We start from the raw sequence: 18,384 nt of genomic DNA, 5'->3' as shown, positions 1-18,384 counted from the left end.
CTTTCTTGTGGAACATCATACTTGATTCAGAGACCTTGATTAAAGGACCTGTCTCATGAAACCCTAATCAGGGAATTTTTGGTCCTAATGCACCTTATGGATTGACTTTTCATCTTGTGTTTGTTGGAAACCTGAATTCATCGGGGAAAGGTGTTTGACTATCCTAACATGCATGCCTACATGTTTGAAATTGCATCTGATTCAAGGCTTAGTTCAAGCATCCACATGTGCATCATATTTAACATTTCCTAAGCCATTGACTTAGGTCTTTTGGTATATGCAAACGCATAGGCTCATATGTCCTTATTCACTTCATTCATATGTTGCAAATAATCAAGGATGATTGATCCATTTAAGTATTGGTTCCATTGATTCATTCATTATTGCTTAAACATCAACCATTATTTCATTTGTATCGTGTCTTCGCTTGCATTACAAATCATGTAAAAATCCTAATTCAAAAAATCACAGTTGACCTTGGCCAACCATCAATTTCATAGGCCCATATGGCATTTACCACCTACATTTGATTCAAACTACACATTGGAATTTATTAACCATTTATTGTAATTAATGTATCTGAATTAATCAACTTTCAACACTATTTTTGTTTCAAGTCATAACATTAACTTCTCATAAATCATTTAAAAAGCATTCTATAATGTTGATTCAATGCCATTCAAAGACCATATGGTTTCATTAAAACTTCACCATACAAATTCATTTCTCATTCATTTACATTCAACCATTACAAAATGATCCATGTTTACGATTTTAATCTATATATTCCAAGGTTACAACCATTTTTCAATATAGAATCACAAAAGTCAAGTTAGAAATTAACTTCAATTACAAACTACAATGGTCAAACCATTTTTCAACAACCCAAATGATTCATCCTCGTCCCATCTTCATCCTCCATCTTGGTAATTTCATAGCAAACCTTGAACATGTCTTGGTATTCCATCTTGTGCACCTTAATCCTACAAGGACAAAATCCAACGCATAAGTATATACATAGGTGAAAAATCAAGCCAATGTTCATCTGTACACTAACTTAAACCAAATCATGCATAAACACATAGGTAACTTAAGCATAACATTCCCACATTCTTTCAATTAAAACCAATAAGTTAATTATTTTCCTAATTATTCAAGTCATGCCAACCAAGCATGTTACCATAATCTTTCTCATATCACCATCTTCACTAATAGTATTAATTCTATACTTACTAGTTTCAAAATCCAAATTATCTAACTCAGTGTTAAGAGATTCAATCAACACCAACATCAACAGTTTTCTCAGAAACTCATAGCAATCGAAATGCAGAAAGTGTGGCAACAACAGAGGATCAACAAATTTTCAATTCTTATGATCTACAGAAGTGAGGAGAAGAAGAATATTGATTCGGAAACAGAGAAGACGAGCAAAGGAGAAGTGAAACATACGTGTTGTTTTCCGAAGCTTTGCGCTTGAAGCTTTTACTTGGAATTGTTCTGACCAGCGTGTTACCATATGATGCTTGGGTTTAAGACCTCAAACGCCTCTTATTCGCACCCTCCCTTGCTTGTTACACACCCTGAGTTGCATAGTGGGCCGCTGGCCCTGGAGTTATTGATTCAAACCTTATGTCTACTTATTGTACCCCCCTTAATTATTATTAATTTTGTTTAAATTAGTATTGGTTTTATTTAAATTAGTTAAATCAGCCTAATCAATTTCTAGATTATTGATTAACATAATCATGAGTAATAGATTAATTTAGGCTATTATGTTTTAATTAGTTAATTGGAAGGTTAGTTGATTAAATGAGATTAGTAAAATAATTGGGATTAATCGGTTAATAGAAATCTTTAGAAATTTTAGGTTTTAGTTAATTGAACTTAGCCCAGCTTTACATCATGTGTTCATGTGTTATTTTTAATGGATTAGTTGGTTGTAATTAATTAATTATGAATAATCTTAATTATCCCATTTTTAGCATAATGACCATTTTGCCCTTAGGGCTTATAAAATCTTGATTTTTACATGTTCCCTTAGTTTAGGGCCTTAATTGGAATTGTATGATTTTACTTAGTTGATTAATTCAATAGATTATTATTGTACATAGTTCAACTATCATTTCAATCCCAGTGATTAGTGTTGACCAAATGTCACTTTGGTCAACCAAATCCTTTGTATTGTGTTGTAAGTCCCAAGCTAATTCAAGTGATCAAAAGACCCTTGATCACTTGATAGGGAAAGTCCATTGTGCTCAAGCTATATTGGATATGGTGAATCTCAGGAGCTCAAGACCTCAAGGTTCAAATGTAAGATCAAGACTTCAAGGTCAACATTAGTCAAGCACGGATAGAAAAGTGGACTACTTCTCAAGTACAACAAAGGTATCAACACTTGACAAGTGTGATTCAAATTGTAAGCCATAAGCCTTAAGTAATGAGGAATGATGAGACGCAGTTTATCCTACCCTTGTTTAGAATGACTTTGCGTATGGGGCGTATGCCCTATCTATTCAAAGCATTCGCCCTTATTCATAGACTTTAGCACAATTCGTATCAAATAATTGTCAAGTCTTCTCAATACAACAAATAACATGGCATCATCAAGATCAATAATCAGAATCCTCTAACAACACTTTTCAATCATGAAAAGGGTTACACGCTATGAGCCTTAAGTAATGAGGAATGATGAGACTGAGTTTCTCCTATCCTTGTCTAGAATGACTTTGCGTACGAGGCGTAGCCCTAGCTATTCAAAGCATCTGTCCTTGTTCATAGACTTTAGTGCAATTTGAGTCATACAATTGACAAGTATTCTTATTCTTCAAGCAATCATCTCAAGTATTCAACACTTCAATAATGGAGCACCTTTTCTATTTGCACATTGTGGTTGTACACCCTCTTTCATTAAGTTCTTTGCCTTGTGAGGTGGTAAACCTTAGCAATTCAATTATTTTCCTTGTGAGGTGGTAAACCTTGGCAATTCAGTTTTTTGCCTTGTGAGGTGGTAAACCTTGGCAATCCAGTTCTTCGCCTTGTGAGGTGGTAAACCCTGGCAATTCAGTTCTTTGCCTTGTGAGGTGGTAAACATTAGCAATCCAGTTATTTTTCTTGTGAAGGGGAAAACCTTGGCAATTCAATTCTTTTCCTTGTGAGGTGGTAAACCTTGGCAATTCAGTTCTTTGCCTTGTGAGGTAGTAAACCTTGGCAATTCGGTTATTTTCCTTGTGAGGTGGTAAACCTTGGCAATAAAATTCTTTGCCTTGTGAGGTGGTAAACCTTGGCAATTCAGTTCTTTTCCTTGAGAGGTGGTAAACCTTAGAAGTTTAGTTCCTTGCCTTCAGAATATTAAACTCTGGTAGTGATACCTTGCCTAAAAGGTTGTGAACCTTGGCACTCCTTTTTCAACCTTGAAGGGTTGTGTACCCTGGCAATTAACTTATCTTCCTTTGTTTCAGCCATAGTGGGTTCGAATCCTCTGCGAGCATACTTATTTATTTCTCCCCATCCATCTCCATGATGCATTCATATTCAACCTTCATTCACTTCATGTGCTATATCTACCTTTGATCCAAATACACTATCTCTTTGAGCTCCATCTTGTATCTTCTTGTGAACCAAGAGCTGTTTATGCTGTGAAACCTGTCATACCCCAAAATTCACCCTACCCTTCACAAAGTTCTTCTAGGTCACTAACCCTAATCATATGCTTAACCTTACATACATTTATATTCATCTGCATGCAAGAGGACAGGCATCTTAGATTCCAAGCTTGGAGCTTGAACCTAGTGAAAGCTAAGGTTTCTCTGCAAATAAAGTTGGCTCAATCAATCAAACCATATATGGAGGAAGCTCTTGAAGCTTGGGCTTTGTGCCCAACATTGATGACTCAACTTTGGCTAAATGGTGAAATGATGCCCTAATATTGGGATCCTCACTTGGTCCGGGTTACCACAAACTCTAACGATGTTCGATACTCTTCGTGTGGCCTCCTAAACACTATCTAATGGGTCTATCATCATCCCGTTGGTTGTGTCTTTCTTACTTGATCGAGCTCCACCCAACAACCTCCTGGTCAGGGGTCATGCATGTTGGTTCCCTAGGTTTGATCCCGTAGTTACTGGCTTCGATGTGCATCTTGTGCTCGTCCGTACCCGGTCATCTGGTCATCTGGTCATTGGTTATTTAATTTGTTGCTCTTGCTTCATGCTTACCTTTGATCGTCTTAGTTAATGTTTCATTCATAGGCTGTGTATGGATTTTATCCCGTTATATGTCTCAATTCACTCCATTTCAAGTAACCTGGTCATTTCTTAAGTCAATTCACTCAATTGGCACTTTCATTCATGTTCATCCATAAAATGGTCATTCCATACGAAAAGGGTGCAAAAAAATGAATAACACATTGCAAAACTCATTTTTTGGAAGTTTTTGCTCTGTGAGTCGACTCGTTCAGTCGACGCAAAACCCACGGGTCCAAACACACTGACTCACAGGTAGACCTAGTTCTGGGGAACCTAGTTGAGTTGACTCATCCAACCCTTGCATCGACTTATCTTCCGTTTACCGTTGAACCATTTCGCCGTGAGTCCGAACAGGTCGACTCATCGGTCGACTCATTTATGGGGAATCCTGTTTGCGTCGACTCATTCCTTATTTTTATGTGAACCAATTCGTCGTGGGTCCGAATCGGTCGAACTAGAGGTCGAATCAACCCTGGAGAATGCTCTGATTGAGTCGACTCATCCCCTGTTTGAGTCGACTCAACCTGTTCCTTGCTGTTGAAACACTGTAGAATACAAATTCTTGCAATGCCTACACAATCACAATGATTCACACTCTGCATTAACCCACAGCTGCAAGTTACCTTGCACCTAAGCTAATAAATAGCAGGTCATTAGCCAACATTAAAGCTTAATTTCATTCAAGTTAACCTGCAATAGCCGGTCATAAAACCACTTGAACGCATTTCCACTAAATTAACCAATTAACTAACTTCTAACTCAGTGAGTTAACTACCTAAACTCACTGAGTTCATCCCAACTAACTCCAAACCTCTTTTAAATAACTCCAAGCCTAACTCCAAGCCTTAGGGATCCCAAGCCTAATCCCTATAAATTCCCGTCTTCACCATCATTTGAGGGGGCTCCATTATTTTCACTACCATCTCACATTTTCTACAAACATCACCTTCAACCTTTCTCGCTTCATCTTCCCCATTTCTTCACCCTACACCAAAGCTCAAACCACCATTGGAGAAAGCTTCACATTGAAGATTGTTATCAATTGAGCTAAAACTCTTGCACTCAACAATCATTCCTGCATTCACCGAATCAACATCCACAACAACGATCCGGTTCAGAATTTTTTTCGGAGTTGGTTCTTGAAGAATAAGAGCTCACAATAGAAGCAGACGATTTGAGGTTCAATGTAACATACCTTTCTTTTTCCCTTCTTCATATTCATCACTTCCAAATTACAACAAGTTCCAAGACAATCCTCCGTCTTGCAGGTCGGTGAATCTTTATCTTTGTCGAACTGTTGATATCACCATGTAGCTTGTGTAGTAGGGAATCAAAAACCCCGATGTTTGGTGGCTTGGTTCTCCTTAATCGCCACTTCCGTTCGATTTTGGATTCTTGACATTAATTTCTTAATTTCCAGAACTTGTTGAGCTATAACTAGGATAAATGAGGGATTAGGATAGAAGAGTTGGATAGGAGCAAGAAATTGATACTTTTTCTTGAATCCAACCAACTCCGGCGCGGTGGTGCCGGAGCTTCGGCGATGGTTCTGTTTTTCCTTCATGATAGGATTGTTTGACTGGTCCAAGGAGTGTCCACTCCATATCACCCATTGTCACATAGTGTTAACATGCATGCTAATAGCAATTCTCTTTTTTTGTCTACATTATTGTACTGAATTCATGCTGATTTGTTTGTATGTTGATTAGGGCTTGGGCCAAGCAATCGTCCTTCCTGATCTGTTTTCATACCCCTGGCCTAACATTATTCATCTTAATCATGATAATCTCATAATTGATTTAATCAATTCCAGTTTTAATACTGTTTTTGTTATTAATCATGATGCAGTTTTTTGTATGGAATAGATTTTAACTCCTGCTTATTTTTGACACTTAGGATTCACATAATTTTAGTGGTGAATAGCTTAATTCATGTTTAATTAGGTTAATTAGGATTAGGTAATTAGTTGAAAATTAGGCTTAATCATTTGAATATGTTAGACTAATTTCTTAATTTTCCAGAATTTGTTTTCATGTGATCAACCATGCCATGTTTAGAATTTCTTTCGATTTGCCATGTCAATTTCCATGTGCATGATTAGCCTCACTTTGATTGTTTGGGTTACATTTTGGTTGTGGTTAATGATTAAATTGAAAATCCCATTTCATCTTAGCTTGACATATGTTTGTTCATCATGATCATCATATCATACCATCATTTCCTCATACTATCGCATTCACTTTGATTAGCATCTCAATTCCATTTTATTAATGCATACTAATCATTATTGTTTTGTGGTGACATGTGAATAAGAGATCCCAACACCATCCAAGTTCCCCTTACTTTTACTCAGTAGCTTGTATTGTTTGAAATGTCATGTCACTTATATGGTTTAGGCATGGCACATGAGTTTGTAAATTGTATTTTCCTTTCATGCCTTCATGTTGTAATGTGTAGATTCCCCCTTTTGGGTTAAATGTTCCCCCACCCCATAGTCACGTAATAGCTTAGATTTATTGCTTTCTAGTTAATTCACCATGCATGATAATAAAAAAATATATAAAATACAAAACGATAAACAAAGCATTTCAAAAGAAACAAAAGGTACTTGATTCAACGTCAAGTTGTTTTCCGAATAAAACTCACACCATTGCAACGTGAATGCTTGATCCAACATCAAGCATTCCCCATCCAATCCATGATCCATTATTCATATCCCTTCACCATTCTCTTCTCAACCTTAATCTATCTCTCTCCTTCATTCTCCATACACTTTTTTTCATAATAAATTCAAACGCTTGATCCAATGTCAAGTACCTTTTTCAAAACATTTTCATAACAAATTGGAATGCCAAATGGGGTGTACGTGTTTGTACACAACATTCAAGTAATTGGGTTGTCGGTCGCACCTAGCCTAAGGACCCAACACTTGACTTTTCCCCATAAAACATCCAATGATTCAAACAAGTTAGATCTAGGTGCTATGAGGGAGAAAAAAAGTAGTTAGGACTCCATGGTCCTCTCGATTACCAAGTACTCTGATTGTTGACTGTACTTAGTCAAGGGTCAGATACTTGTCACCCTCTAAGTTCCAGCGATTAGACTTGCCAAACTCTTTTCACAATTCAAATCTCCTTTTTGGATGAAAAAGAGTGGTTAGTACAACATTGCCCTCTTAACTCTCGAGTTATTGGATCGTTGACTGTAGCTAGCCAGGGGTCTGATGCTTGTCTCCATGCATAAAATCAACCCTAACGACTCAAATCATCTTTTGTTAAAGGGGTTTATCTTCAAAAACCTTTCAATAAGAATGTGTTACTTCCGTTCTACCGTGAACGAAGCTTAAGCCTCCATGTGCGAGCAAGTAATGTTTAACTGCTAGAGTGCGAACCAAGCGTATCCACTTTACCACAAACAAGCAAATATTTTCCGCTCCCATGATAGAGTATACAAGCAAGTGAACAATAGCGTACGAACATCAATATTGTTCAGTAAAAAAAACCAAATAAATACTCCATTTTTGAGCCGAACTACGAAGCTCTGATTTCCTTATTGCACGTATGAGGATACGTAGGCACAAGGGCCCAAATCCTTGGCGAGCAAACTAATTTAAAACTTATTTTCTCCCCCACCTTATTCTTTTATCTCACTCTTGATAGCAAGCAACATACAGATAAACAACATCCATACACATTTAATACGAGCAAGTGGTTCCCATGGAGTACCATGGATGTGAGGGGTACTAATACCTTCCCCTTGCATAACCGACTTCCGAATCCGCTCTTGGTTGCGAGACCGTTTCTCTCATTTGGGGTTTTATTGCTATTTTCCCTTTCCTTTGGAATAAATAAAATCTGGTGGCGACTCTGTATTTTTCGCGGCGCTTTAGCTGGCGACTCTGCTGGGGACTACATGGAGTTCCCATAAGCGAGTCAAGCCTAGCTTGCATGTATCCTTTTCCTTGGATGTTTATCTTTACTTGCTTTATTTATTCATTCCTATCATATATTCCTGTTATATATTATCTTGCTCTGATCTTGTGGGGTAGATACTCTAGAGTGAGGAGCCTAATACACATGCTTAGAGAGTTCACCTAAGATAAGAGGGTTATTCGTATTGACGTCGGACGTAGTTGTCTTGAGGGGGAGATACGAAGATCCTGCTTGGAGTAGATTCTTTTTGGAGTTTTGCTGGCACATGAGTCACGTTCGCGCTGACAGCCATTCTTCCAAAGAGAGTCCATGACTCCAAGGACCTTTAGACAATCTTTGGCTTTTGAGGTTGAAGGAAACTTCACTTAGAGGAGGTCATCCCGAAAGTGTTGTTGGACCACAAGTATTTTGTGTCGACAATGACATTTTTGCCTCATGATCCGTGAATCTAAGCATCTTTAGATGTCTTAGTACTCGCCTCGTGAGGGTACATGGGTTTCTTGCAGGGAAACTTAACCTCCAACACACGCTGAATATACAGTGAGCATGTCCTCTTGTAGCATATGCATTCATAACATATTGCATTTGCATACATACTTGGGTCTTATTCTCGGGGAACCCTAAAGGTTTGTGGTTGTGCAGTGAACATTCCAAGATGGGCTCAGAAACAAGGAATACCCTTCCACTCAAGTTCAAGCTTCCTAGAGTGGATACCCTGGTAGCTCTCTGCAGCAAGATCATTCCTTGTAAGAAGAACAATTTCATCTACAGATATGGGCGAATCCTTGACCTCCTTACTACTCCGATAGATGTCTCAGTGCTGGTAGCCTTATCCCAATATTATGACCCACCACTCAAATCTTTCACATTTAAATACTTCCAGTTGGCTTCGACTATTGAAGAGTATGATAAGCTCCTAGGTTGGTATGTGAAAGAACGCCCTCCCTTCACTAAGTTGGGTGAACCATTAATGCCTGAATCAGTCGCTGAAGCACTCCACCTACCTCTTGAGGAGGTCTCCCTTGGTCTGAGACCTAGGGGTTTTTCCAGAAAGTTCTTGGAAGACAAGGCATGGGCCTTGGAGAAATAAGGGAAATGGCTTCCTTTCAGTGTCATTCTAGATCTACTGATTTATGGAGTCGTCTTGTTCCCAAATGACGATGACTACATAAAGCATTCCATCATCAGCATGTTCGTGTTTGGAAATCCCATTCCTGCATTGGTGTATGATGTGTACTACTGCTTGCACACTAGGCACGAGAAAAGGGCGTGGTGTTGAGCTGTGCTTCATTGTTATATACTTGGCTCTTATCTCACATGCCTCAGAAGGGGCCTTGGGAGGACTTCTTGAAAGATTTGAGGTGGTCCCAGAAGTTTGCTTCCCTTAATGCCGAAGCTTTGGTTTCATACTTTCCTACCTCCAACATATAACAAGTTATCATGAGTTGTGGAGACTTCCCGAATGTGCCACTCATGGGTCGACGAGGTTGCATCAATTACAATCCTTCGCTGGCCCTGAGGCAGTTGGGATACCTGATGGAGAATGAACCTAAGGCTGAATTACCAAAGGGCTTCATCTTGCCTGGTTTAGGAATAGAGAACCCAACTCTATTGCAGAGGGTTAAGAGAGCTTGGACCCATATTCATCGCAAAGGCAAAGAGCTAGGCAAACGTGACTACCGAGCTAAAGATTCGTATCGCCAATGGGTGACGCAAAGGGCCAAAGAAGTTAAGCTGCCATACAACGTGGATGCCCCAATTCCTCCTCCAGAACTAGAACCAGTATATGCTTCTAAGGAAGAAGTAGATGCGCTGAAAGCAACTATCGCACAGTTAACCAAAGAGAACGAAGACCTGCGATCGAAGTTTCACACATTGGATAGAGACCATGCTAAGTTGATAAGAAAGAGTGAAGAGGATCTCAAGCTTTTGTCAGAAAGCAGAAAGAAAGCAAAGTTTGAGGAAGACCTCAAAGAGAAATACCAAGATTGTTTAGCTCAAGCTGATATGGGGCTAAGTTCTCTCAGAAAATAGTTGAAACAGGCGGAAAAAGAACGAGGTGACAACCATCATTGGTTCGAGTTGGCTGTCAAAGAAAAAAAAAGGCATTAAGAGATAAATCCAATCTGGAGATTCATGATCTCAAGCTTTCCCTCCGCGAGGCCAATGTCAAGATAGAGGTGGAACGTCGCCTTAAAGAGGAAGCAATCAAGGTTTCCTATGTTACTCCTCAAATCTGGAGAGAGAAATGTCACAAAGTTGAACTTGCCACCTTGAGTGACGAACATTGGAGAGATCACTTTTCTGCTTTGAAGAATGAGAGTCTGGGTTGGCTCAAGGAGAAGGCTCAGATGAATAGTCTTCTTGATACTTATGCTGGATCTATCAACTTGTTGCAACCCGTAGTCGTTTTGTACCGAGCTAAGTATGATTGCTTAGCAAGGTTCTGCAATGAGTTAACCCAAGAAGTTCCTTGGAAGCTAGAGGATACTCTAGACGACGCTGATGAGAAGACCACTCCTCACTATATACTCTGATTCCTCTACCGCTATGACCGAATGATGAAAAGGTTCAAAGTTGAGTTAAAGGAGATGAAAGAGCGGAAAGCAAGACGCGTCATTTGACCATAGCTGCCTGTTTTCTTTTTTCATGGTTGAATTACTTTACCAGACATCTTTGTAATTGTAATATCAAATTCATGAATAAAATTGCTTGATTTGTGTGAAGTCGGTGTTCCTACTTTATATGCCTATTCTATAATGCTTTACTATCGCATCATGAATCGTATAAGGTTTCTCCGAGAATAATAAAAAAACGAACATGCATCGTGCATCATTCATTTGTTCATGCATTTCATAATATATCCAGTTGGTCTCACAATTACTTTGGCTTTCTATCCAGTATTTCTCGTTATCAAGCTGACTTCCCACTTCTACAACACCTGAGCTAAGCAAAAGATAACTATGGAAAGGATTGAGCAAAACCAGACTGCCATGTAAGAGGAGATGGCTCAAGTGAGGGCCCAGCTGGGGCAACTCATGAACATTATGCAGAATGTCGTTCACCGATAAGAAGAGAATCTCCAGGATAACCCAGGAGCCCATATCAATGTGAACGCCACCAATCCTGTCATGGGGAATGAGGTTCTGATTGTCACTCAGGCACATACTGAAGGGATGCCTACCAATCCGAATGTTATTCACACTTACCATGTCCCTATCCATGGTGGTCTCCAAGCTGGTACAAAGGACCACGATGGAGACTTCTTCGTACCAAGGAATGAATAAGTGTATGGACCTTTCAGACCACCAAAGACCGAACTCAAAAGGAAACTCAAAATAATGGACGAAAGAGTCTGAGCCATTGAAGGTCCTAACACCTTTGGGCTGGAAGCTGCTGACATGTGCTTAGTCCCAGGGGTCAACATCCTAGCTAAGTTCAAAGTACACGCCTTCGAGAAATATCAGGGGACTACTTGCCCCAAGACCCATATTAGGTCTTACTGTAGGAAAATGGAGGCTTATTCAGGCAACGAAATGCTGCTGATACACTTCTTCCAAGACAGTCTCAACAGAGCATCCCTGAAATGGTACATGTAGCTTGAACGCTCACATGCGTGTTCTTGGAGAGAGTTAGCTGAAGCTTTCTTGAAGCACTATTAGTATAACACCGACATGGCGCCTAATAGGGAACAACTTCAGAGTTCGACTCAGAAATCTGAAGAATCCTTCAAAGAATACGCACAATGTTGGAGGGACCTAGTTGCTAGGGTCCAGCCTCCCATGCTTGAGAAGGAACTAGTTGATATGTTCATGGGTACACTGCAAGGCCCATACCTGGACCGACTAATAGGAAGTACTTCTGCCAGCTTCTTTGATCTCGTTGTTGTTGGAGAACGGGTCGAGAATGGTCTGAAGATTGGAAAAATCCAAGGTCCTGATGTTGCTTCTAATGGGACAAAGAAACCCTATGGTGGTTTTCCCAAGAAAGAGGAAGGGGAAACCAATGTTGCATCAACCTCTAAGGGGAAAGGTAGAGCTTACCAGACCCCATACTACCAAGTTGCAGAAGTGACTCCCAACAATTATCAACCGCCAACATACGCCATTCCTGCTGTTCCACAGTAAGTCCCGTATCAACCACCTGTCCAGTACCAGTAGCTGCACGCACCCAGGCCGAACAATCATCAACAATATCAATCGGGCCAACAACGTCCCAGAAGACAAGAGAGGAGACTCGACCCTCTTCCCATGAGCTGCAGTTAACTACTGAACCATCTGTTAAATGGTTCTCTTATTAAGTTAAGGGAAGCCAGGCCTCCGTCGTCCCCACTCCCACCAGGTTACGACGCAAATGCGCGTTGTGAGTTCCACACTGGGGTACCCGGCCACACTATTGATAATTGTAAGGCGTTTAGGTATAAAGTTCAAGACCTCCTTGACTCAAAAGCCATATCGTTCACGCCTGCAAGTCCCAATGTTAATAATAATCTGATGCCTCCTCATGTCGGACATCCCGTGAACATGATACAAGAGTCTACTGTGGTCGATCGTATCTCGAAGGTCGACATGATAAAGACTCTGTTACTAGAAGTGAAGGAGCAGTTGCTCCTAAGGGGCGTGTTCCCCGGATGCACTTCTGACTGTGCACAATGTAAAGACACCCCACAGGGTTGTGGAAAGCTCAAAAAAGGTATTCAACTATTGATAGACCATGGTGTTTTCCTAGTGGAACACTCTTCAGCAGTCGATGAGGTGTCTACTTTGGAAATACCCTACTATCCAGTATAGGTACCAGTTGAAAATGCTCCCACAACACCCCTGGTGATTACTGTGTCAGCTCTTTTCCCATACGAAAGCACTAAAGCCGTCCCCTGGAACTATAACTACATAGCCTATCTGCATGGGCAGATACTCAAAGAAATGTCTTCTAAAACTTAAAAGACTCTAGTAATGCATGTACCCTCTAAGGTTACCATACATGTGGGGACTCAGAAGTTCATGGAAGTACAAAAGTCTACTGAATTACAGAAACCAATGGAGGTTCAAGAGCCAGTGGTAAACATTACAGGAGCTAGTTGCATGACCCGAAGTGGCTGCATATTCGCAGCACCACCACCGCCACCTGAAAAAGAGAATCCTGGAGTTAGTGCCAAGAATAGGGGTAAGCAACCTGCCGACCTAGAGCCGGGGCAAGTCCAGACTCAAGGCAAAGTCATATCAGATGATGTGGAAGAATTCCTCCGCATCATAAAGAAAAGCAACTACAAAGTGGTTGACTAGCTCAACCAAACACCATCTAAGATCTCCATACTCTCATTACTTTTGTGCTCTGAAGACCACCGAGATGCTCTAATCAAGTTTCTCAGTGCCTCCCATGTGTCCCAGGAGATCACCGTCAACCAATTCGAAGGGGTAGTGGCTAATATAGCTTTGAGAGGATGCTTAGGCTTTTGCAACGACGAGTTACCTCCCGAGGGCAAAAATCATAACAAAGCCCTGCACATATCCCTAGAATATGCTGACACAATAATGTCTCGAGTGCTGGTGGACACAGGGTCTTCTTTGAACGTGCTCCCAAAGAATTCCCTCACTAAACTGACGATAGAGGGATTGTTGATGAAACCCGGCACACTGATAGTTCGTGCATTTGATGGTTTGCGACGGTCCATCATCGGAGAGGTGAACCTTCCTAACAAGATAGGGTCGTACACCTTCTTCTTAACCTTCTATGTGATGGATATTCACCCAACGTATAGTTGCCTCCTAGGTCGCCCATGGATCCATGCTGCAGGAGAAATGACCTCTACCCTCCATAAAAAATTGAAGTTTATTATCAATGACAAGCTAGTCACTATTGATGGGGAAGAAGACATCTTGGTCAACCAATTATCCTCCTTCCGGTATGTTGAAGTGGATGGGGAGATTCACGAGACAAATTTTTAAGCATTCGAGATTGCCAATATGTTGATGAATCCCCGATGTCGTCCCTAAAAGACGCTCAGACAATAATCAAAGCAGGCCATCCAGAAGGATAGGGGGGAATCTTGGAGCTACCTGTTAAGAAAAACAAGTCTGGCTTAGGGTACCATCCAGTGCGGACGACCCAACAAGGTACACCTGTAATGGGTGACAAAATGGATCTCTCCATCCCAGGGAATTTCGTGAGCGCTGGACATCTCTTCCAAGAGTAGGTCACCATGGTGGGCGAAGACCTCAGTATATCATAAGTCGATTGCTTCGTGCTCAAGAAGGCGACAGGCCAACAACTCAACAATTGGACAAAAGTGGACATACCTGAAGTTACTTTCTGTCAAACGTAATTTTCTGTTTTCATTTCGGATCCCTATGCCCATGGCCAAGGCATAAAGGAGATTGTAGGCCCCCCGTTATTTTCATCATTGTTTTAAAATGAAATAAAATGAGTGTTTCACATACAATTTCGCTCCCTGTCTTTCTATCTTCATTTTTCCAAAAAAAAATTGCTAGTCCCTATTCTAAAATAAAGCATGAATCACTCATGTAGATCCGACTCAGATTCCATTGACAATAAAAATTCTAAGGCCGATTATAAGTTTGAGAACCCGATCTACCAAGCCGAGGAAGATTGTGACGAAGATTGTGAACTCCAAGAGGAGTTGGCCAGGCTGTTACAGGAGGAATCCAAATTGATTCAACCGTATCAAGAGTCATTGGAGATCGTCAACCTGGGATCTGAAGACTGCAAGAAAGAAATCCGGATTGGCGTCGACCTACAGGCTGATATCAAGAAGAGGTTGATCGAGTTACTGCACGAATATGTTGACGTGTTTACTTGGTCATATCAAGATATGCTCGGGTTATACACATATATTGTGATGCACCGTCTGCCACTCAAACATGACTGTCCTCCAGTGAAGCAGAAACTGAGAAGAACCCGACCTGATATGGCTATCAAAATCAAGGAAGAGGTTCATGAGCAGCTGGATGCCGACTTCCTAGCAGTCTCAAACTACCCCCAACAAGTTTCCAACATCGTGCTTGTGCCTAAGAAAGATGGCAAGGTGCGCATGTGCATGGACTACAGAGACCTAAATAAGGCTAGCCTAAAAAATGATTTCCCGCTACCTCACATTGATGTGTTGGTAGACAACACAACCTAATTCGCTGTGTTCTCCTTCATGGACAGTTTTTCTTGATATAATCATATTAAAATGGATCTAGAAGACATGGAGAAGACGACATTTATCACCCCATGGGGAACATTCTGCTATAAATTTATGTTGTTCGGTCTAAAGAACGCTGGGGCAACATATCAAAGGGCTATGGTCACTCTCTTTCACAATATGATCCATAAAGAGATTGAAGTATATGTCGATGATATGATTGATAAGTCCCAAACATAAGAGGAACATCTCACCCATCTGCACAAGTTGTTTGAGAGGCTGAGAAAGTTCAGATTGAGACTTAATCCAAACAAATACACGTTCGGGGTAAGATTTGGCAAGCTGCTAGGTTTTATCATGAGCCAATGTGGCATTGAAGTGGATCCCGACAAAGTTAAAGCCATACAAGCTATGCCCGCACCGAGAATGGAAAAGGAAGTTCGCGGTTTTTTAGGACGATTGAACTATATAGTCAGGTTTATATCGCACCTGACTGCCACATGCGAACCAATCTTCAAACTACTACAAAAGAACCAAGCTATCGAGTGGAACGAGAACTGTCAAAGAGCCTTTGAGAGGATAAAGCAGTATCTCCAAGAACCACCTATCTTGATACCGCCGGTACCAGGAAGACCGCTCATCATGTACTTAACAGTCCTAGAGGATTCTATGGGTTGCGTGCTGGGTGAGCATGACGAATCAGGTAGAGAGGAACATGTCATCTATTATCTTAGCAAGAAGTTCACTGATTGCGAATCAAGGTATTCCTTGTTGGAAAAGACTTGTTGTGCCCTCGCCTGGGCTGCCAAACGATTAAGGTAGTACATGGTGACACACACCACGTTGTTGATCTCCAAAATGGACCCAATTAAGTACATCTTTGAGAAACCTGCGATGACCGGAAGAGTTGCCCGTTGGCAGATGGCCTTGACTGAATACGACATTCAACACGTCACCCAAAAAGCCATCAAGGGAAGTGTATTGTCTGATTACTTATCCCACCATCCAGTAGAGGACTATCAACCGATGAGATTTGATTTCCCTGACGAGGACATTCCGTTCATAAGGGATTGTAATATTCCAGGCCCCGAACCAGGATCACGATGGACACCCGCGTTTGATGGTGCTTCCAATGCACGAGGCCATGGAGTAGGTGCCATCATTACTTCACCGACATGATTTCATCTTCCGTTTACCGCGAGATTATGCTTTGACTGCACCAACAATATGGCAGAGTACGAAGCCTGTATCTTCGGTATCGAAGCAACAATCGACTTGAGAATCAAATTACTTGAGGTTTATGGGGACTTAACTCTCGTTATCAGTCAAGTGCGGAGAGATTGGGAAACCCACGATCAAAAGTTGATTCCATATAAAGAACATGTCTTGAAATTGATCCCTTACTTCGATGAAATCTCTTTTCATCAGATCCCAAGGAAAGAAAATCAATTAGCAGACACCCTCACTACCTTAGCGGCCATGTTCAAGATCACTTGGAAGAATGAGGCTCCTGCCATCAACATTGATCGCCTGGACGAGCCAACATACTATCTAGCTACTGAGGAAGAGTCAGATGGCAAACCTTGGTACCATGACATCAAGACGTACCTCGAAAAACAGGTGTATCCAGACAACGCATCAATCACAAACAAGAAAGCTTTGAGGAAGCTCTCCTCTAAGTTCTTCTTGAGTGGAGATGTATTGTATAAACGAAGTTATGATTCAGTATTGCTCAGATGTGTGGACAGACGCGGAGTGCAGAAAATTATAACTGATGTGCATGAAGGTTCATTTGGGAGACATTCTAGAGGGCATTCAATGGCTAAAAAGATACTCAGATCAGGATACTATTGGTTGGCTATGGAAACAAATTGTTTCCGTCACGTGCAAACTTATCACAAATGTCAGATCTACACTAACAAGATACACATACCTCCAGTACCTCTCAATGTCATTTCATCGCCATGACCTTTCGCTATGTGGGGCATTGATGTGATTGGACGTATTGAACCAACTGCTTTGAATGGGCATAGTTTCATCTTGGTCGCCATCGACTATTTTACCAAATGAGTGAAAGTTGCGTCATACGCAAACATCACCAAACAAATGGTAGCTCGCTTTCTAAAATGCGACATCATCTGTCGTTATAGGATTCACAACAAAATTATCACAGATAATGGTTCGAATCTTAATAACAAGATGATGAAAGAATTGTGCAAGAGTTTCAAGATTTAACACCACAATTCTTCACCTTATCGTCTAAAGATGAATAGTGTAGTAAAAGCAGCCAATAAGAACATAAAGAAGATTGTTCAGAAAAATGGTGAAGACATACAAGGATTGGAACGAGATGCTGCCCTTGGCACTACATGGCTATCGTACTTCGGTATGAACCTCAACCGGAGCAACCCCCTTTCTCTGGTGTATGATATAGAAGCAGTGCTCCCAATTGAAGTAGAGACCCCCTATTTGAGAATCTTATCGAAGTAGAGATCCCCTATTTGAGAATCCTAGAAGACGTCAAACTGGACGAATCAGAATGGATTCAAGCCAGACTCGATCAGCTGAACCTCATTGAAGAGAAACGCATGACAACTTTATGCCATGGCCAACTTTATCAGAAGCGGTTGAAGAGGGCCTTTCACAAGAAAGTGAGTCCTAGGAACATCCAAGTCGGTGACTTGGTACTCAAAAAGATCCTGCCTATCCACACAGACCCCCGGGAAAAGTGGACCCCTAACTACGAAGGACCATACGTCGTGAGAAAGGTCTTCTCAGGAGGAGCCTTAATTATCTCGACTATGGATGGGGATGATCTGGCATCACCCATAAATACAGACGCAGTCAAAAAATATTATGCCTAATATGTGACCCGCTAAGTCAATACCCCAAGGGGAAACATAGGCAAAAATGGGCATCCCGGTGGACCACAAAAAGAAAAAAGTCCAGGCAAAAATTAGGGATAGAAAACAAAAGAATTGAAAACCCGCTAAGTTGATTCCCCTTAAAGAGCAACTTAGGCAAAAAAAGGGTGTCTCGCTAGATCAAAAACCTGAAAGGGTGG

Source organism: Lathyrus oleraceus, chromosome 5 (genome assembly GCF_024323335.1).
Source record: "Lathyrus oleraceus cultivar Zhongwan6 chromosome 5, CAAS_Psat_ZW6_1.0, whole genome shotgun sequence".
NCBI lineage: Eukaryota > Viridiplantae > Streptophyta > Magnoliopsida > Fabales > Fabaceae > Lathyrus > Lathyrus oleraceus.
This window is presented reverse-complemented; position numbering follows the sequence as displayed.